This window comes from Myxocyprinus asiaticus, chromosome 15, assembly GCF_019703515.2.
Source record: "Myxocyprinus asiaticus isolate MX2 ecotype Aquarium Trade chromosome 15, UBuf_Myxa_2, whole genome shotgun sequence".
Classification (NCBI taxonomy): domain Eukaryota; kingdom Metazoa; phylum Chordata; class Actinopteri; order Cypriniformes; family Catostomidae; genus Myxocyprinus; species Myxocyprinus asiaticus.
The window spans coordinates 9,719,843-9,741,731 of NC_059358.1; the positions used below are offsets into that span (position 1 = coordinate 9,719,843).

The following is a 21,889-nucleotide window of genomic DNA, read 5'->3' on the forward strand; positions in this document are numbered from 1 at the left end:
TAGGACCTTGATTTCCAAATGAAATACAAAACTTGCTCTCATCTGAAAAGAGGACTTTGGACCACTGGGCAACAGTCCAGTTCTTCTTCTCCTTAGCCCAGGTAAGACGCCTCTGATGTTGTCTGTGGTTCAGGAGTGGCTTAACAAGAGGAATACAACAACTGTAGCCAAATTCCTTGACACGTCTGTGTGTGGTGGCTCTTGATGCCTTGACCCCAGCCTCAGTCCATTCCTTGTGAAGTTCACCCAAATTCTTGAATCGATTTTGCTTGACAATCATAAGGCTGCGGTTCTCTCGGTTGGTTTTGCATCTTTTTCTTCCACACTTTTTCCTTCCACTCAACTTTCTGTTAACATGCTTGGATACAGCACTCTGTGAACAGCCAGCTTCTTTGGCAATGAATGTTTGTGGCTTACCCTCCTTGTGAAGGGTCAATGATTGTCTTCTGGACAACTGTCAGATCAGCAGTCTTCTCCATGATTGTGTAGCCTAGTGAACCAAACTGAGAGACCATTTTGAAGGCTCAGGAAACCTTTGCAGGTGTTTTGAGTTGATTAGCTGATTGGCATGTCACCATATTCTAATTTTTTGAGATAGTGAATTGGTGGGTTTTTGTTAAATGTGAGCAAAATCATCACAATTAAAAGAACCAAAGACTTAAACTACTTCAGTCTGTGTGCATTGAATTTATTTAATACATGAGTTTCACAATTTGAGTTGAATTACTGAAATAAATGAACTTTTCCACAACATTCTAATTTATTGAGATGCACCTGTATATATGTGTGTGTGTGTGTGTAAAGGTTAATACCTTGAAGTATTGGGTACAAAAAAAATTAAGCATTTCCACAGTTACTGCCTAGGAAAACAAGATATAGTTCATTTAGCACATGCTGTTTTTGACACTCATTAGAGATTATTATACCTTTGTTTGAAATGAAATACTGTTGAAAGTAAATAAGTCATCTTCCACAAAATATCTGTAACTAAAGTGTATTATAACCTACCCAAATGGCTTTCTGATGATAATTTACACAGTCACCGAATTTAAAACATGAAACAATTGATAAAACAACAAAAAAAATAAAATAGTAACTTAAAATACAATTCAAGCAAGTGTTTTGGCCTAAAATTAATTGTTCAAATATATTGTACATGTTAACAACTTATAAAACTTGTGACAACTTGCCCAAAACCATTTATGAAAAAAGTGTTAAAATGCACCTTTTTAATATAGTCTTGTAAATAATGGAAATGTATTCTTGCTACTTTTCCCTTGTTTACCCAAGAGCTACTAAAATATGATGGATGTTTATTTTTTTTTTAATTGAAGACAGTTTTTAATAAGTGTTTAAATGCAACATACTGTTTAGATAACTACTTCTAAAGAAAACAAGCACCTATGCAATTACACTTTTGACTCAAAACCTCACAGGTACTGAAAAATAGCCCTTGTGACTTTCTCATGTGACAACCAGCCTCATTATCCCTCAAATGACATACATTGCATTGATATACTATATGAAGTAAGAAAACCTGTGTTATTGTGAGACAGAACATTTAAGTCATATGGAGTTGCTAGTTAGTGGATGTAGTTCCTTTACCATAGTCAACATCTTTAACTGTTTTTGATCTGATCTGGTGATGTCCATTGGTCAATGCATGACTGCGCCAAACAATCAATCACTCCCAATCCTGGGTGTCAGCTTATACATTTTAAGAAATAGTTCACCCAAAAATGAAAACTCTCATATTTCCCTCACCCTCATGCCATCCCAGATATGTATGACTTTCTTCTGCAGAACAAAAACAAAGATTTTTTAGAAGAATACCTCCACTCAGTAGGTCCATACAATGCAAGTGTATGGTGGCCAGAACTTTGAAGCACCAAAAAGTATGTAAAGGCAGTATAAAAGACTCCAGTGGTTTAATCCATATCTTCAGAAGCAATATAATAGGTGTGAGTGAGAAACAAATCAATATTAATATTAAAATTCTTTGATCAGCCCCGACCAGTAGGTGGTGATATGCACGAAGAATGCGAATCACCGAAAAACAAGAGAAGAAAAAAGTGAAAGTGGAGATTTATAGTAAAAAGGACTTTATCTGTTTCACACCCACACCTATCATATAGCTTCTGAAGATATGGATTTAACTACTGGAGTCACATGGATTACTTTTATACTGCCTTTATACTCTTTTTGGAGCTTCAAAGTTCTGGCCACCATTCACTTGCATTGTATTGACCTACAGAGCTAAAATATATATATATATATATATATATATATATATATATATATATATATATATATATATATATTGTATATATATATATATATATATATATATATATATATATATATATATATGTATAAAAATAAACAAATCTTTGTGTTCTGCAGAAGAAAGGAAGTCATACATATCTGGGATGGTGTGAAGGAGTTAATTATGAGTGAGTTTTCATTTTTGGGTGAACCATTCCTTTTAAGCACTTCAGTCTCAAATTGTAATACAGCCTTCCACCACAAGATGGTGCTTGTTTGTAAATAAAATGTGCTTGAGCCAGCACAGCATTCTGCCTTTATGTATATAGTACAGTTCTCAGTGCCCCCACTCATATACTTTCTGTTTCAGCCCGACTGTCACTTAGTATAATCACCCCACCATTGACCAACACATTTCTGTTTGTAAAATATTAACAGGCTTGGACAGCTTAAGGGCGGAGATGCAAAAGATTATCTTTTGTGATATAAGAATGACTTCACCCATGCCCTTAACAGTAGAGATAGACAGATAGTCGGTTTGACTGATATTTTTAACTAATATTTAAACTTTGTAGTTTAATCTGTTATCAGTTCTTTAATATTAAAAATATGTGGGTTAAAACACAGAACTGGTAAGCAGAAGGTTGCCGGTTCAATCCCCACAAGCCACCACCATTGTGTTCTTGAGCAATGCACTTAACTCCATGTTGCTCCGGGGGGGATTGTCTCTGTAATAAGTGCACTGTAAGTCGCTTTGGATAAAAACGTCTGCCAAATGCAGAAATGTAAATATTAAGTGAAGGGCTTTTCTATAAGTATAAATTGCAACTAAAACTAGTCAAATTAATTCTTTGTAGACTGTGTGCAATATTAGTTTTGTAAAGCAATTTACCAGAGGTAAGTGATAAATGATTAAGACATTAATGTGCTTAAAAGAAGAAAAACAAGAATTAAAAATCTGTTATGCATAACGGTTTATGCACACAAACACAAAAATAATCAGTATTGTATCGGTCATTAAAAACCAATATTGGTTAATCTTGTTAAAGCTAAACTAATCTATATGAGCATATATTTACCACAGCTGGATACAACTTCAATAAAACTTTTGCAATTCAATACATTTATTACCCAGTTTTTTGGAGGCTCAATTTTTGTCTTGTTGGAGAGCTTGTAGATAACTGGATCGAAGTAATTTGTATGCACACTGTAAACCCTAATGTTTTCTTTACTGGAAAAGTCAAGTTTTCTTAATTATACATTACTTGAAATGTGAAGTTTTGGGCTCATAACTTAAATATCTAAGTTCCTTGAACTTATTTTTCAAGGTCCAAATGTCACTGGTCCTACTTAACCTGCCCTGAATGGGATTTGAACTGGTAATCCCCAGAATGGGAGTCAGACGTGCTAACAAGGAGGCTAGAAAAGCCATGGCCTCTAGCCTTGGTCGCTAGTGTGTCTCTTAAAGAAATAGTTCACCCAAAAATGAAAGTTCTCTCATCATTTACTCACCCTTATGCCATCCCAGATGTGTATGACTTTCTTTCATCTGCTGAACTGAAATGAAGATTTTTAGAAGAATTTCTCGGTTCTTTTGGTCCATACAATGCAAGTGAATGGGTGCCAACATTTTGAAGCTCAAAAAATCACATTAATCAGCATAAAAGTAATCCATAAGGCTCCAAATCAATATCTTCAGAAGCGATATGATAGGTGTGAGTGAGAAACAGATCACTTTCACATTCTTCTTGTGCTTTTGGTGATTCACATTCTTCATGCCTACTGCCCCCTACTGGGCAGGGAGAAGAATTTCAAGCAAAACAGGACTTAAATATTGACCTGTTTCTCACCCACACCTATCATATCACTTCTGAAAACATAGAATAAAACACTGGAGTCGTATGGAATACTTTTATGATGCTTTTATGTGCTTTTTGGAGCATCAAAATTTTGTCACCCATTCACTTGCATTGTATGGATTGATATAAATTATTGAGTACAAAATTGAGGTTATGTGGTATTCCCCACCTACTGGCTTAATGGCACTGTATATCTAACTAGGCTAATTTGTATGTTTTGATGGACTTTGACCACAATTAAGTTTGACTTTGTTTATACATTATTTGTAACGGGAAAGAATGAAAAATGATCTAGAGCTCCAATGACATTCTTAACAACTGTTCCATGACCAAACTGTCTTTCTCATATTTTGGTGTCAGCTAGATAAATACATTTAAATATCTCCTGACTGAGATCAATTTGTTCAACAAATCAGTTATTCATCACAATTGACTTCAGTAATGCTCACATTATTTTTTTAAGGGTTTAAATTATCTGATGGAGCCAAGTCATTTGACATCGTAAACGTTTACGGAACAACTTTGTTTTCTTCAAATAAGGAAAAATAAATAAAAAAAAAACATTCCCCCCAGTTAACACCATTATGTGTGAAACTTGGGCGGCTGACGTGTAGAAAAAGCAAAGAAACCCCTGTGGCCGCGCACCCGCACAGCAGCGTGCCCGCGCATCACTTCCTGTGCATGCTCGGCGCTTTCAACTACGTCAGGACAATCGTGAGAGGGGGGAGCGAGTCGAAGTCATACAAAAGAGTGAAAAGTAACGGAATATCCGAGGAAATAGTCCAGCAAACTTTTCGAGATTAACCAGGTAAGTTCTAAAGTCTCTTATCGAGATCTTTTCTCGTCCATTGGAATTTGTTGAGGTCTATATTTTTTTTCTCACCTTTTTGAGGGCTAGTGAGTTTTGTGAGGAGCCCCAGTTGTGCTAGCCTGCTGTAGCTAATCGCACTGGCTGTGTGTGACGACAGGCGGCTCAGCATCATTTTCTCTTAAGTTGAGGACTAAAACAAAACCCCATGTTTGCGGGGTAACGGCTTTTTAACGTGTCATAGGTGTTCTAATGACACCTAAAGTATCAGTAAAGCCAGCCTCAGCAGCCATAGTGTGTTATTACAGCCAGTGTTTGATGTGACATCAGCTGTGACAGTTTAACAATAATCACGACGCGTCCCTATTTTTATATTTATCTTGATAAATACTCATGGTGTCTATTAGGTGTCTATGTGATTACCACGACCACATGGATCCGTGAGTACAATAAAAACTAAAGACTGACTTCACATGCACAAGTCAAATTTTGTTCCCCTTGATTTGCAATTTCACTTCCTAATGCTGTCCTTTATTTGTGGACAGAATTAGATATGAAGGACAGTATTTGTTTTACATTTTACTTTGTACTTTTTGTAAATCATTACCATGTTATTCAGAGGTACTTTTAGTGTTTAATCAGGGTGGTTTTAGTCAAATATCTTGGGTTTACTCACTACTTTCCTTCAGGCAGTCCATGTCTGTTATTTGGTTTCTCATGGTTGCGCAACACAACAGTGATTTGTTCATTTAGACGAGGATCTTTGTACTAGACTCATTTTCAGCATTATATAGATGCTTATAACTACATGGATTAAGATAGGAAAATGTGGTGGTTACTGCTGAATGCTGCATGGTGTCTAGCCTTGTTATGTTTATTTTTTTTTTGCACAGTTATTCCTGATAATAAATGGCTGTGCTTTATTTTCCTGTGTGAGACTCGGGCTCTTTTTAGTGGGTTGACGTTTTTGGTCCCCCAGGATCTTATCACTTGGTTACAGATCCAAGCAGCAGGTTGTCTTGCTTGCACTTAGGGCTTTGCTGTTCCTGTAGTTTTGTGGTATTCCGGTGTTGTGGATCAACTGGGGATCATGTTAAGTGGGGAGGCAAGTACAATTATTCACGCGCACGCGCACATCCCCAGTTGATCCATAACACTGGAACAGATAGTAACCGCAAAGTACAAAATGGGTCAGTGATAAATTAGGTGTGGTTTCACGTCAGCGCTCTCATTTCAGACCATCAAGTTCGAAGAAAGTATATCAGTGAAAAGTTCATGGTTAATTTTTACTTTTTAAAGTGCTAGCATGAAAGTGTGCACAATACCAGGATGGTTAGTAGATAAATAGAATAACTGCTCTGATGTTGTTAAGGAGTCTGAGCCAAATTCATTCCTGGCCTGATTATAAGTAACATACTATTTTTTTTACAAGTTGGAATGAAGTTTTAGTCACAGGGTTCCCACAGTCATGGGGAACCTTTTAAAATAGGTTTGTAAATTTGTGATTTTCGGGCATTGAAAAGTCAATATTATAATGGTGGGGAAATGTATGTTTTTGGGTTATGATGTGATGCTCATTGTTTTGTCCAGATCTTTTTAATTATTAAAAATACATTACAAATGCAATTCACACAAAACAATTACTTGAATACTCCTCTGTCATGATGATCATGATTTCAATCACTGAGTTTAAAGTAATTTTAACTATTTATTGGGCTTCAAAGTCAAAAATATCATGTGGTGTAACCACCCTGAGTAAAACAAAAATCTAATAATAAAATCTAATCAAATCAGAGTCATTAAAGGATGAAATTCTTGAAAAAATGTTGAGTAGAGTAGTGGAGATTGCAGAATAATCTTTAAGAATTATTTCTTTAAAAATAAGCAGTGAAAATTTATTTTAAAATGATTAATGCTTGGAAAAACTTTTGTCAACCAAATTCATGTCATGTGGTGTAACCCTAAGCGTGTAGGTAGTTTTTTTTTTTTTTTTTTTTTTTTTTTCCCATGTCACACAAAAACACAATTTTGACATTTTTTGATAAGGCACAGTTTGTTCAGGTCATTTGGTGCAAACCAAAAAAAATTCATTGTATTTAAAAAATATATATATACATACACATACATATACCGATCAGCCACAACATTAAAACCACCTGCCTAATATTGTGTAGGTCCCTCTCGTGCCTCCAAAACAGCGCCAGCCCACATCTCAGAATAGCATTCAGAGATGATATTCTTCTCACCACAATTGTACAGAGTGGTATCTGAGTTACCGTAGACTTTATCAGTTCGAACCAGTCTGGTCATTCTCTGTTGACCTCTCTCATCAACAAGGCATTTCTATCTACAGAACTGCCACTCACTGGATGTTTTTTGCAATATGTATATATATAATGTATATTAGTCACTTTAAAAAAATGTGTTTGAAAATTGTTTTGAAAATGTATAATTAAGTAGCATACACACTCATGTTGGGCATTTAATCATTTAACATGTTGTGAAGCATTTTAAAACAAGAGCAAGTTGTGATAATATTATTTTATACTTGTGAAAGTCAGTTTGAAAATTTGTCTAGAGTAATACGATACATTCCAGTTAATTCCTTCTATTCTTTCCATGTGAAACTTTAGAAGCAGCCTCAATAAGCTTAGTAATATAGTTGAGGGAAAATATTTCCTGGTACTGTTGCTGCGGGCTCAAACTAATCCTTTGCATGCAGGATTGTCTCCGTTGACTGATGCCATATGCCCTCTCTGGTCATGATATTGATATTTTTCTTTAATTTATTTAACCCCAAAAACTTTGCAAACTTTTTGTTGTTTCACAATATTATTATGAAGGATAATCTCATTTTCTATACGATGCATCAGATTTGCTACTATCCAGATTTGGCATTCTTAGCATTTACTCTCCCTTCAGATTACTTGTAAAGATGTTATATAAATGGCCAGATTTGACCGTGTGAAGTTCTGACAGCCTAATGCCATAGTCCTTAAAGTTTGGCCCCTTTGCATTTAGTTGCTTTAAAGCAAAAGGCCCATTTGTAAACATGAAACTGTGAAACCATTTGTCCCCAGCTGCTTTATTGTAAACAATCTCTAACAAAACACACCAACAGTTGCTCAGCCTTTTGTATTGTATTTTATTATACTTTTTTGATTTAGGATTTGATCAAAATGCACCCTTTGTCACACAGGACTGTTTAATGGGCAGTCTTTTGTGTGCCAGGTATATTTGATGTTTATTCCTCTAATTGTATAAAGGATTTAACTTACATGTGTATTTAAGGTGTGGCTAACACAATAAACCCAAGAAAAGCTTCATTGTTTTTTTTTTTTTCAGACTTTTGTTTGTGCTTTTCGATTGAACAGATATTCAAAACCAATTTATACCTCTTTGACATGACAAATGTCTTTTGTAGCATTGTTTGAAAGTTGTGAAGCCACACACTGGTATATTACAGAGCTGTTAGTCAGTATGGTATTGTAGACTCTGCGGTTTACGGTACAGATGGTGTGTATTTTAGTGATCTTGTAGGCTTTGGAGAGACATGATTTGCTATACATGGACAGATGTAGATGGATTGGCTGATAGATTGACCAATGACCTCGTGTGACAGTGAAGCTCAGACAGAGGGATTGTTTTCTCTTAAGTTTTGATTGACAGCAGGCGGCAAGGTCCAGGGAATTCAGCCCTCACAAAGCTCTTCTTATTCTTATTCTACCGCTCTCATAATCTAACACATGCAATCCAGATGCTCTGCAACTCCAGCCAACGTGCCTCTGCCATCATTCGTCTTGCTGAGTTGGCTAAGGATTTTTAAGGTTTGAATCTTATCATCTTTTTATTCACTTATACTTTCCATTATAAATAAAATGATTACTCTCTTTTACAGGGCCTTCTGTGGTTCAGCATGTTGCCCAGTAATTGTCGGGGAATGTTCCCAAACATATTGTTCTTTTTAACATTTATGTTAAAGAATTAGTAATGCAGTGTTTAACTCTTAAATGCATAGGTGTTTTGCCAAACATTATTACAAACATACACCAGTGTTTCCTACAGAATTCAGCTCTTGCAGCGGGGGAAATGCTCCTTCACCCCTCTGCCAATGCACTTTGGGGGGAATATTATTTGTAATACTAAAACATCTGAAATTTTGCAACAATCTCACCTAAATATCACCTCTGTTTTTGAATCAGATAAGACAATTCTAAGTATACAGTCTATATTACGGCCCTTCTCTTCAGTCACTTGTTTCTCAGAAAGATGTAATACAGTCATGTGTTGACATTATGTTGTTGTTCTTGGCAGATACCTTTTAACAAATATTTTAACTGGTAGTTTGAGGGCAGTTTACCCAAAAATAAAACTTTCATTATTGTCATTATTCACCCTGCATTAATTTGGCTCTTCTGTAGAACACCAAAAGAGATGTTAGGCTGTATGTCCAGTCACCATTCACTGTCTCTGCATCTTACTTTACATACAATAAAAGTGAGTGGTGACTGAAACTAACATTCTCCTTAACATCTCCTTTTAAGTTCAATGTAAGAAAGAAAGTCATACAGGTTTGCAACAACACAAAGGTGAGGAAGTGATGACAGAATTTTCATTTGAGTGAACTATCACTTTAAGAGTACAAGTCTATACTCAGCAGTTACTTTAAAAATGCAGTTACTTCAATGTTGACAAAATTAATTAAACAAATTAACTAATTTTAACAAATCTTGAGAGAACCTTGCTTATATAATGTGTATATTAAAGATAGATTGATAATATTATGTAGCCTATATTATTAATATTTTATATATATATAATTTTTATTTTTATTTATTTTTTTTTTCCTCTCCCCTTTTCTCCCCAATTTGGAATGCCCAATTACCAATGCACTCTAAGTCCTCATTAGGGATGCACCAGTCTGATACCTGGATTGGTAACGGCTCCGATACTGACGTTTTTAGATGGATCGGGTATCGGTCCGAGTCTGATCCAAATCCGATACTGTGTGTTAGTCATGTTCGTTCCTGTCAAGCTCCAAAAATGACAAAAACGTTAACCCCTAGTCCTCGTGGTGGCGTAGTGACTCTCCTCAATCCGGGTGACAGAGGACGAATCTCAGTTGCCTCCGAATCTGAGACCGTCAATCCACGCATCTTAACACGTGGCTTATTGAGCGCGTTACCTTGGAGACGTAGTGCGCTTGGAGGCTTCACGCTATTCCCCGTGGCATCCACGCACAACTCCCCACGTGCCCCACCGAGAGCGAGAACCACATTATAGCAACCACGAGGAGGTTATCCCATGTGACTACCCACCCTAGCAACTGGGCCAATTTGGTTACTTAGGAGACATGGCTGGAGTCACTCAGCACGCCCTGGATTTGAACTCACTACTCCAGGGGTGGTAGTCAGCGTCTTTACTTGCTGAGCTAACCAGGCCCCATTAATATTATAGTATTAATATTACTACTATATTATTATTGTTTATGTACATTTCATATGTATTAGAGAGATGTTGCTTAATAGCTGTTTAACTGCTTCTCTTCACCCTGCAGCCGAGCAGTTCTGGTTGCATACAAGGCGTTTATTTATTGCACTATTTCTGCCTTTCTTTGTGTTGTATTTTTAAGATGGAGCACCACGATACGAAAGCCGGCAGTAGTAGATTGCCCCAACGTCGTGTGCTTGCAGTATTGACAGCTTTGTTGATTATAAACAGGAGTGATAGTTTTAACACATCGCTCGATTACAGAGAGGCGATACAACGTCATTCTCTTGTCGTATGAACAGGTTTATAGATCTGTAACACCTTAGGTTAAGTTAATATTTGCTTCATCACTGCGCACGCTCCCACTAAACTCAACATGCATTTAATGAGCTGCCGAAAGCTGCTCATGAGTGAGAGGGGGAGAGAGAGAGAGAGAGACGTAGAAGAGCTGAATTATTCATCCATATTGTGGAATTAGTGTGATAGAACAAGATTTTGTTTCCTACACAATTTGGAATGTCCAATTCCCAATGTGCGCTCAATCCTCATGGTGGTGTAGTGACTCCTTCAATCCGGGTGGCAGAGGATGTATCTCAGTTGCCTCCGTATCTGAGACCGTCATTCCGCACATCTTATGTGGCTTGTTGAGACCTAGCGCGCATGGAGGCTTCACGCTATTCTCCGCGGGATCCACACACAACTCACCACACGCCCCGCCGAGAGCAAGAACCACATTATAGCAACCACGTGGAGGTTAACCCAGTGTGATTCTACCCACCCTAGCAACCGGGCCAGTTGATTGCTTAGGAAGACTGACTGGAGTCCCAGCATGCCCTGGATTCGAACTTGCGACTCCAGGTGTGGTAGTCAGAGTTATTACTTGCTGAGCTACCCAGGCCCCCCAAAACATATAATTATTGATTTGATTATCTGTATATATTAGTTTACCAGTTCTCAGCTACATGTTAAAATGACGAAAATAGTGCGGAAATTCCCCACGTTATGAACGTGGATCATGTGTGATTGATTACATTTGTTCGCAATACCCGCATCCACGCAGAATTTCAGGCCCTGATAATAATAATACAAATAATAATAATAATGGTGGTTATAACTACATTTAGAAATTACAGAAGTATATTAGGCCTACAATTGTATTCTTATGACTAGTAATAACTATATTAATATTATTATTATACCCAATTAATATTTCTCTAATAATTTAATAAACGCGGCATTGCTATGGGATCTGGTTAAACCCTCGGTGATATCATCTCCTCTTCTGTCTACAAAAACCTGGTGTCATTGGGTTGTTTAAGATTTATATAGGAACTACAGTGAACAATGAAAGTTAATGTCCTAAACGATTTGCCAAAACTAAAGTTTGCTAATAACTAATCTGTAGAGTGGTTAAAAATTGTATGTACACTTCTGACTTCAACTGTATTGAGCAACACATAACATAAGAAACACACAAACCACACATGCATTTTCTCAGGCTTTTTTAGTTTAAATAAATAGATGCATCACACATGCTATAGTTGACTTCCACGTTGCGTCTTCATCTAATAGTAATGTCAAATGTAAATCAAGTCAATCACTGAAACATCAAACCTTGAGTAACAAATAGCATGTATAATATGTAGGCCTATGCACATATGGAATACTGATAGTTACCATTGTTGCACAGAAAACCAACGGGATGTAGTAGTCATTTGTATTAATATAGTATTTATTTGTCTTTTAACAAAGAAATATATATCCTGTGATAGTGAACTTATGTAGATGTGAAGCATTGCATTGTCTCCATTGCAACTTGGATGAAATGGGCGGCTGCAAACATTTGCTCTTAGATTGAAACATGTCGTCACGTACAAAATGGTTCAACACAGCGCTATTTGTAGCTGCACGCTTTATATTTCTCTCTTTCAGACTGAGAGGAAGACAGTGGTTTATGAGTTATAAAAGGCATCACTGTGTGAACATAACGTGCCTTCCTGATAAACCCATCAAATTATCTCTCTTTATTTGTTTCTAGTAAAACAACAATAATATCCCGAATGCTGATTGCGACACTCATTAACAGACGATCAACAACATTGGGAAATGACAAAACCATAGAGCTGGGGAGTCAGCAAAATATATATTATATATCAGCATAGGGTTTGAAATTAGCAGCCGTCAAATGCAGGTAGCTGTTGTCATGTGGATGGTGGGCAATTTTGCTCATCTACCCGCCACTGTGGTTGGCTAACTGTAAGACATCTTGGTATGACACATAACAAGAAATGATGTTAGACACAAAGACGCACACTTGAACACTTCATTATATTTTGAAGATCAGATGGTACGATGCAATCGGGTATCTCACTTTTTTTTATAAAAATATCGTGAACATTTCTTGTGTATTGTATAGTGCATGACTTGTAAAGCGAAATATTTTAATATTATTAAATAACCACCCCTGGGGTCATGAGTTCGAATCCAGGGCATGCCAGGTCTCCTAAGCAACCAAATTGGCCTGGTTGCTAGGGAGGGTAGAGTCTATGCTGACAGTTGCCGATATTTTTATTTTTATTTTTTTATGTTCCTTTGTACTTAGCTGGATGATTCTACAGTTAAAATGGCTTGGTTCTTTTGTATAACAGTAGCCTCTAGAGGTGAAATAAAAGAATCACTGACACCTCATGGGGATTTGCTGTATCTAAATCTTTCATCAATAACAATATTCATCCTTATTTTCTGATTATTATTGGGATTTTGGTTGAACAATAAACTACATCTGGGATATTTTCATTTTGGACTCTTGTAGCCTGACATTTGAATAAACAACTGTATATTTCCTTCTTATAGGCTATTTCTTAACAAACAAATTTAGAATAAATCTCTCGCATTCCCAATTAACCTGCTGCGAGGCAATAACTTTTCCAAGTTTGTCTGTCCCTGTCATTGTAAGGAAATAATTTAATGTTCTATAAATCGATTTTTAAAACCATTGATCGGTTATCTGCCTTTTCCACCACTTTAGTTATCAGCATAGGCAAAATTCACTATCAGTCCATAACACGATAGTGTTAATCTTTAAAACCTGATCTGTGAGGGAGAAAATTTAACTTGCTTTTGGCATCACGCAGTGGACATGTCACCTCAGAACTGCCCCAATATGTGAAAGAAAAGGAACCACGTATCCACCTATCATTTTGCAAAAATGTTGCCAGAGTTATGTAGTTTTAATGAGATCAGGCTGAGTATTTTTGTGCAGAGCTGACTTTACTGGACTTTTTGCTGAACTAAACAACTTAAATCACCATTTTACTCTCTGGCTCCATGGAGAAGTTGGATGCTAATGCAGATCTTGGATAAATGTTTTATTCGTGCATCTAACAAGCATCATGCTGTTCCTCACTTTTCTCTTTGCTGTACAGCTGAGCGAAGCCACACGAGTCACCATGGGCTACACAGCAGGAAGGATCTCTTTATATATTTATGTTTATGCAATTCATATTTACCCATTTATCTGCCCATTCTAGTGTGTTAGTGGGCTTTGCAATGTATGCATATGCATATAATATTAAAGCCCATGGGCACAGTAGATTGTGCCATTTATAGCTTGACACAGATGCATGTTCGCTCAACTGTGTGAGGGAGGAGAGAGAAAGGAATGGAATAAAAGATGTGTGTCTTGGCTTGTGAAGATGGGAGTTAGTCATGCCAGCGCTGTCCCTTTGAATCCAGAATGGAGGTGGGGGGGAGACATGTGCTTTGGCAAGAGAAAGAAACTATGAATTCTTAAGTCTAAAGCATTCCATCTCTATCCCATTTTAATATTGCTTCTCCATCACTCCCTTTCCTTGTCGTCTTTATGTGGCATAGTAATACCTTACTTTGTTCCGGTTCAGTGGCCACAGACTCACTACACTTGACTTTGCATTAGTGTCCCTTCCCAGAAGGTGCTTCGTTTTTCTTAAGTGCCTCTACAATGATTATTGTATCTATTCCATTTAAATTTAACTTAATTGTATCGGATTTAAGTTTAAATGTATCTCTCCTGGATTGTAATGTATTGCTTTCTAAACTTAGGCGCTGCACATTAAGGTTATACTTTGAAGTTTTAAGCAACACATCACATCATTTTGTTTTTGTTTAAGTTAATTTATGTGCTGCATCTGGCATGCTGTCGATTATCATAGACTAAAATGTCCCTGGGTGTGTATAAATGGGATGCTTAGTAAGCAAACCACAACCATAATATGTGTTGGCACGAGATTGGTGTGATGGTAGCACCGCTTTGTGCAAAGTTATATCCAGTCTTTCAGCTCGTCAGCCTTGACCAGCTAAAAAAGTAAACCTGGCTTCCGCTTGGTATCTGTGCAAGAATACCATGGACATGAACCTTTTCTGTTTTCAACATCAAGACTTTAAACAATGAATTGTTTAAATTTGTTTTTTAAAAAAAATTCAGTTCAGTTTAATGGTCCTGCGGTTTGACAAATTAATTTTACAAATTTCATTATGCCTTTCAAATAATGCCTCTTAATTTAAAAGGTCTTAACTGTTTGTATAATTCCTGATGCCTTTTTGTTTTGTATCTTTAGGTTCGTTGTTAAAAATGCCAGTGTGAACGCTAAGCGAACAGGATTAAATGTATCATTTTCTTTATTGTTCCGGACCAAGAACCAGAGAACCATGAGAACCGAACTACAAGTGTGAACACACCCTAACAAAACCAGAAGCTCCTCCACTGAGAAAAGTAGTCTGACCTGAAAAGGATGATTGAGACAACTTAATAATTATATATATATATATAATATATATATATATATATATATATATATATATATAATTTATATATTTATACACACACACACACACTGCTATTCAAAAGTTTGGGGTCACTTGACTGAAATGTTTCTCATGATCTTAAAAATCTTTTGATCTGAAGGCATATTCTTAAATGTTTCAAATGAGTTTTGTAGACAAAAATATAATTGTGCCAACATATTAATTGATTTAATTACAAAACTAAAATTGTATAAAAAAAACAATTTTGAAATGGATGACTTTGACCGAATAATAAAGAAAAGCAGCCAATAAGTGCCCAACATAGATGGGAACTCCTTCAATACTGTTTAAAAAGCATCCCAGGGTGATACCTCAAGAAGTTGGTTGAGAAAATGTCAAGAGTACATGTCTGCAAATTCTAGGCAAAGGGTGACTACTTTGAAGATGCTAAAATATAACACAGTTTTGATTTATTTAGGATTTTTATAGTCACAACATAATTCCCAATTCCATTTCTGTTATTACATATTTTAGATGACTTTAATATTATTCTAAAATGTGAAAAAAATGAAATAATAATGAATATGTAAGTGACCCTAAACTTTTGACTGGTTGTGTGTGTGTGTGTGTGTGTGTGTGTGTGTGTGTATATATATATGTGTGTGTGTGTGTGTGTGTGTGTGTGTGTGTGTGTGTGTGTATATATATATATATTACACAGATCAGCCACAACATTAAAACCACCTGCCTATTATTGTGTAGGTCCCCCTCATGCCGCCAAAACAGTGCCAACCCGTATCTCAGAATAGCATTCTGAGATGATATTCTTCTCACCACAATTGTACAGAGTGGTTATCTGAGTTACCGTAGACTTTATCAGTTTGAACCAGTCTGGCCGTTCTCTGTTAACATCTCTCATCAACAAGGCATTTCCATCCACAGAACTGCCGCTCACTGGATGTTTTTATTTTTGGCACCATTCGGAGTAAATTCTAGAGAATGTTGTGCGTGAAAATCCCAGGAGATCAGCAGTTACAGAAATACTCAAACCAGCCCATCTGGTACCAACAATCATGCCATGGTCCAAACCACTGAGATCACATTTTTTCCCTATTCTGATGGTTGATGTGAACATTAACTGAAGCTCCTGACCCATATATATATATATATATAATTTGGGCTGAAACAATTAGTCGACGTTGTCGACAAACATTTTTGTCAAATAGTCGTTTGATCTCATTTAATGTAACATAAGATCTTGTGAAACTCTAATGATGGCGCTCGAGAGGAGCACCGCAGCTCTCGCCTGACTGAGGAGAGGAAGAAAACACCGCTCACAGTCCAGACGCACTCTAAACTTTCCAAACAGCTTCAGGTGATGTAGATGGCAAAGTATGTGGGAATTATAATGCAAAACTACAAAATAAGTAAATACAGAAGCACTGGCATTCCACTTAAGCAAAACCTGCATGTCAGAGTGTCTAAAAAGCAAACAACCTGGCGTTATATCTTTAATGCATCCTTTCATAAAGTTCAAATAATAAGGAAGTGGGTCATAAACTTAGAAAATGGCATTTCTCTATGAGTTGCATGAAAGGGGAGAGATTGAAACTGCACCCGGCTGTTGAACACTCTGGCGCGGGGACGCTCGTCCCTCGTGCACGTTTGCTGCAGTTAGATTATAATGTGATGGCTTGTGACGTATTGAATCATAATATACTGAAGCCTATGTGTCACGGTGTGTATCTTAATGTGAAGAAAATCGGTAATACGCAGCTTTATTAAGAACAGAGTTTGTTTTTGTGAGTTAAAGATGGATCGAAGTGAACATAAATGTGAGAGTGTGTAGCCTTAGCCCATTATACACTGCAACAAAATACGTTTTTGATCAGTCTTTTTTGGCTTGTTTCCAAAAATATCTAAAACTCCTTTTAAAACAATGTACATTTACATTAGGAGCTATACTGCAGAAGAAAAAATTGTTACTGGAGAATGTTGAATACAATATTTAATATTTAAATATTTTAAAATCTCTAAAAATAGCCTACTTAAAACAAGATACATTTACCTGAGAAGCAACATATAAGATATTTAGACTTGCTTTTAGAGAATATATCTTGTATATGAGTATATTTTAAAATCAAACTGCTTTTATTAGGCTATTGATATGACTGGATTCTTTATCTCATATGTGAGGATATGATTTAAAAAATTTCAAAAGTACTGTTCATTCGGGGGCTTGGGTAGCTCAGCAAGTATTGACGCTGACTACCACCCCTGGAGTTGCGAGTTTGAATCCAGGATGTGCTGAGTGACTCCAGCCAGGTCTCCTAAAAAAACCAAATTGGCCGGGTTGCTAGGGAGGGTAGAGTCACGTGGGGTAACCTCCTTGTGGTCGCGATTAGAGGTTCTCGCTCTCAATGGTGCGCGTGGTAAGTTGTGCGTGGATGGCAGAGAGTAGCATGAGCCTACACATGCAGAGTCTCCGCGGTGTCATGCACAGCAAGCCACATGATAAGATTGACTGTCTCGGAAGCGGAGGCAACTGAGACTTGTCCTCCGCCACACGGATTGAGGTGAGTAAGTGCGCCACCAGGAGGACCTACTAAGTAGTGGGAATTGGGCACTCCAAAATTGGGAGAAAAATGGATAAAAAAAAAGTACTGTTCATTCCTTTAGGGAAAAAAAATTACTCCGTGCTGCCCTTCAGCCGGCTTGCCGTTCATTTATAGGGGTCTGAATTGTTGTCTGTGGTACTGTAGTTGACAACATGCCACAGATGCGATATGGTACATGGACATCAGTTAGTTTAAAATAACCTATAATATTTGCGAAATGTCCATCCTAATGGGCGAGGTTGAGACGGTGTGTTTGAGTTAGTCAGCACAACATCAAACATCTTGTGCTCTGTGACCTCATTACAGTAGTGTAAAAAGTCATTAACAGTATCTCTTCCAGTTCTTCCTTTAGTTTCCTTTGCATGATCTTCCCTCATGTGCCTCTCTCATAACTTCTCACAAGAGGAGAAGGAACAGCAAAGAATGATGAGAAAAGTGCCCTGAAGCTGTAGTGTGTGAAGGATTGACTGAAGATTAGATTAGAACGAGATGACCGTAATAGTGCCGGATACAACTATCCATGCATGTGTTCACACACTTATACTTTGCCTTATCTTCCCTTCTCACAATCCACCAATCCCTGTGCTATTTCCCAGATTAGGATTATTGGCCTGTTAAGAGGCTGTTTTAATGAGGTGTAATTGATTTGTAAACACAGATCTACCAGACCGTGCCAAGCAGATTAAATGAAGCTGGAACAAGCCCCAGGTCACTTTTCAAGCAAGTGTTCCTGGTGGTGGGTAGGAATTCCCTGCAGGAATGATGTGACTTTTGGGACCAAGGCTGCACTGAGCTTTTACCAAGTTCCTGCCTTGCTGCTGAGGGTGTTTGCCTCCTTCCTAATGGACAAGGCTTTTGTCTGGGACGTCAGCCATATTGGAACCAAGTGTAGGGTATGTTCATCTAAACACAATTTAGAGGAATGGAAGGGGAAGCAACACAGGCTGGTAGTGTTTGCTGTTCAACAGTTGTGCACAGGGTCCAAAATTAACTTTTTGACACACCCTCCAATGGCGAGTGAATTGGCGTAACTTTTTACAAACTTTTTTTTAACCAACCCACAGATTTCATATTAGCAAACTATAGTTTTGGCAAGTCGTTTATTGACATCTACTTTGTGCATGACATGAGTAATTTTTCCAACAACTGTTTACATACAGATTGTTTCACTTTTAATTTACTATATCACAATTCCTGTGGGTCAGAATTTTACATACACTAAATTAACTGTGCCTTTTAAGCAGCTTGGAAAATTCTTGAAAATGATGTCAAGCCTTTAGGCAGTTAGCCAATTAGCTTCTGATGGATAATTGGAGTCAATTGGAGGTGTATCTTTGGATGTATTTTAAGGCCTACCTTCAAACTCGGTGCCTCTTTGCTTGACATCATGGGAAAATCTAAAGAAATCAGCCAAGACCCCAGAAAAAAAAATTGTGGACCTCCACAAGTATGGTTCATCCTGGGGAGCAATTTCCAAACACCTGAAGGTGTCACATTCATCTATACAAACAAAAGTATGCAAGTATATATCACTCAGGAAGGAGATGCATTCTGTCTCCTAGAGATGAACGTAGATTGGTGCAAAAAGTGCAAATCAATCCCAGAACAATAGCAAAGGACCTTGTGAAGATGCTGGAGGTAACAGGTAGACAAGTATCTATATCCACAGTAAAGGGAGTCCTATATTGACATAACCTGAAAGGCTGCTCAGCAAGGAAGAAGACACTGCTCCAAAACCACCATAAAAAAGCCAGACTACAGTTTGCAAGTGCACATGGGGACAAAGATCTTACTTTTTGGAGAAATGTCCTCTGGTCTGATGAAACAAAAATTGAACAGTTTGGACATAATGACCATTGTTATGTTTGAAGGAAAAAAGTTGAGGCTTGCAAGCCGAAGAACACCATCCCAACCGTGAAGCATGGGGGTGGCAGCATCATGTTGTGGAGATGCTTTGCTGCAGGAGGGACTGGTGCACTTCACAAAATAAATGGCATCATGAGGAAGAAAAATTGTGGATATATTGAAGCAACATCTCAACACATCAGCCAGGAAGTTGAAGCTCGACCACAAATGGGTCTTCCAAATGCACAATGACCCCAAGCATACCTCCAGAGTTGTGGCAAAATGGCTTATGGACAACAAAGTCAAGGTATTGGAGTGGCTATCACAAAGCCCTGACCTCAATCCGATAGAAAATTTGTGGGAAGAATTGAAAAAATGTGTGCGAGCAAGGAGGCCTACAAACCTGACTCAGTTACACCAGTTCTGTCTGGAGGAATGGACCAAAATTCCAACAGTTTATTGTGAGAAGCATGTGGAAGGCTACCCCAAAAGGTTTGACCCAAGTTAAACAATTTAAAGGCAATGCTATCAAATACTAACAAAGTGTATGTAAACTTCTGACCCACTGGGAATGTGATGAAAGAAATAAAAGCTGAAATAAACCACTTAATTATTTTTCCAGAATTCCGTTTTAAAGTTTAATTTAATGTCATCATCAAAATGGTGTCTAATCAAATTAATTCTTAAAACTTTTAAAAACTTTTAACAAGTAAAAAATAGAACAAGTACTTTTCAACATACCATTGCATTTTTAACCAACTTTTATTCAGTACAAATGCACTCTTGCTTGTGATATATTTCATTATTATTTATTTATCATTATGTATTATTGTTTGTAATATTTCTACAGTGAGTATTACATTTTACTGTACATTTACTTTTAGAGCTGCAGCTAACGATTATTTTGATGTTCTAATAATCGTTAGATTAGTCGATTAACTATTCGGTGATTATTACAGTGATTAATCATTAGCTCAGCTTGTGCCCTGACTTATAAGGTTGTATTAAACATGCTTGCTAACATTACAGAGGACAAAATCATCTTTTAAAAATACCTCTTAATGACATTCACTAAATTAAAGGAAAACAAATATTTTTTTATTAAGTTTACTTCTGTAAAAAATACGCTGCAAAAAATCCTATTCTTATAAAGTGTTTTTGTCTTGTTTTCCATTTAAAAAACAAGATACATTGACTTGAAGCAAGATATAAGATATTTAGACTTGCTTTCAGAGAATGCATCTTAAATATAAGTGCAGTAAAGACAAAATATACTTATTCAAGATCTATTCTCTAAAAGCAAGTCTAAATATCTTATATGCTTCTTAGGTTATCTTTTTTAAAAGGATTTTTTTTTATTTGTTTTTTATTTTTTAATATTTTTATTTTTTTACATTCTCGGATAACAATTTTTTTATTCTGCAGTATAGCTGCTAAAGTAAATGTACATTGTTTTAAATGAGTTTTAGATATTATTTTTGAAAAACAAGCCAAAACAAAAACAAATAAAAAAATGTATTTTGTTGCAGTGTATAATGGGGCGAAGACTACCTCGCTTACCTTTCTGTTCACTTTAATCCATCTTTAACTGGAACCAAAAAACAAACTCTCTCTTATTAATAAAGCGGCGTATTGCCAATTTTCTTCACAATAAGAAATGCACAGTGACATATATTATGACTCAATAAGTCGCCATCACGTTATAATCTAGCTGCAGCAAGTGTGCCTCAGCCAGGTGCAGTTTCAATCTCTCCCCCTTAGATCGGGACACATCGCACAACTCATAGAAGAGGCGCTGACCGCACAGAGAAATGACCGTTTCGGAGTTTGTAGTTATTTACATGACCTGCTTCCTTATTATTTGAACTTGAATAAAGCTATAATGCATTAAATATAACTGCATTAAAGATGTAACACCTGGGTGTTTCCTTTAAACATGCTCAACACACAAGTTTTGCTCCGGCTCTGCTTATTTCACAACGAGAGTGCTTCTGTATTTACTTATTTTGTATTATTCCCTCATACTTTGCGATCTACATCACCTGAAGCTGTGAAAGTGTAGAGTGCATCTGGACTGTGAGCTGTGTAATTCTTCCTCCCCTTAGTCAGGCTCGATCTGCAGTGCTCCTCCATCATTAGAGTTTAATGTGATCTCATAATACGTTAAATGACATCAAACGACTATTCGACAACGGAATTTTTTTGTCTAATGTCGACTAATC

At 36.9% G+C, this 21,889-nt stretch overlaps 1 protein-coding gene across 1 annotated transcript in view; it reads left to right on the forward strand.

The window, feature by feature from the left end:
- The first annotated feature begins 4,808 nt into the window (after positions 1–4,808).
- Positions 4,809–21,889, forward strand: part of LOC127453482 (beta-1,4-galactosyltransferase 3-like) — a 37,892-nt gene continuing 20,811 nt past the window's right edge. Inside the window, exon 1 of the mRNA XM_051719879.1 lies at positions 4,809–4,932. The gene's annotated coding sequence lies outside the window, so the exon portion shown is untranslated. The remainder of the gene's footprint in view (positions 4,933–21,889) is intronic.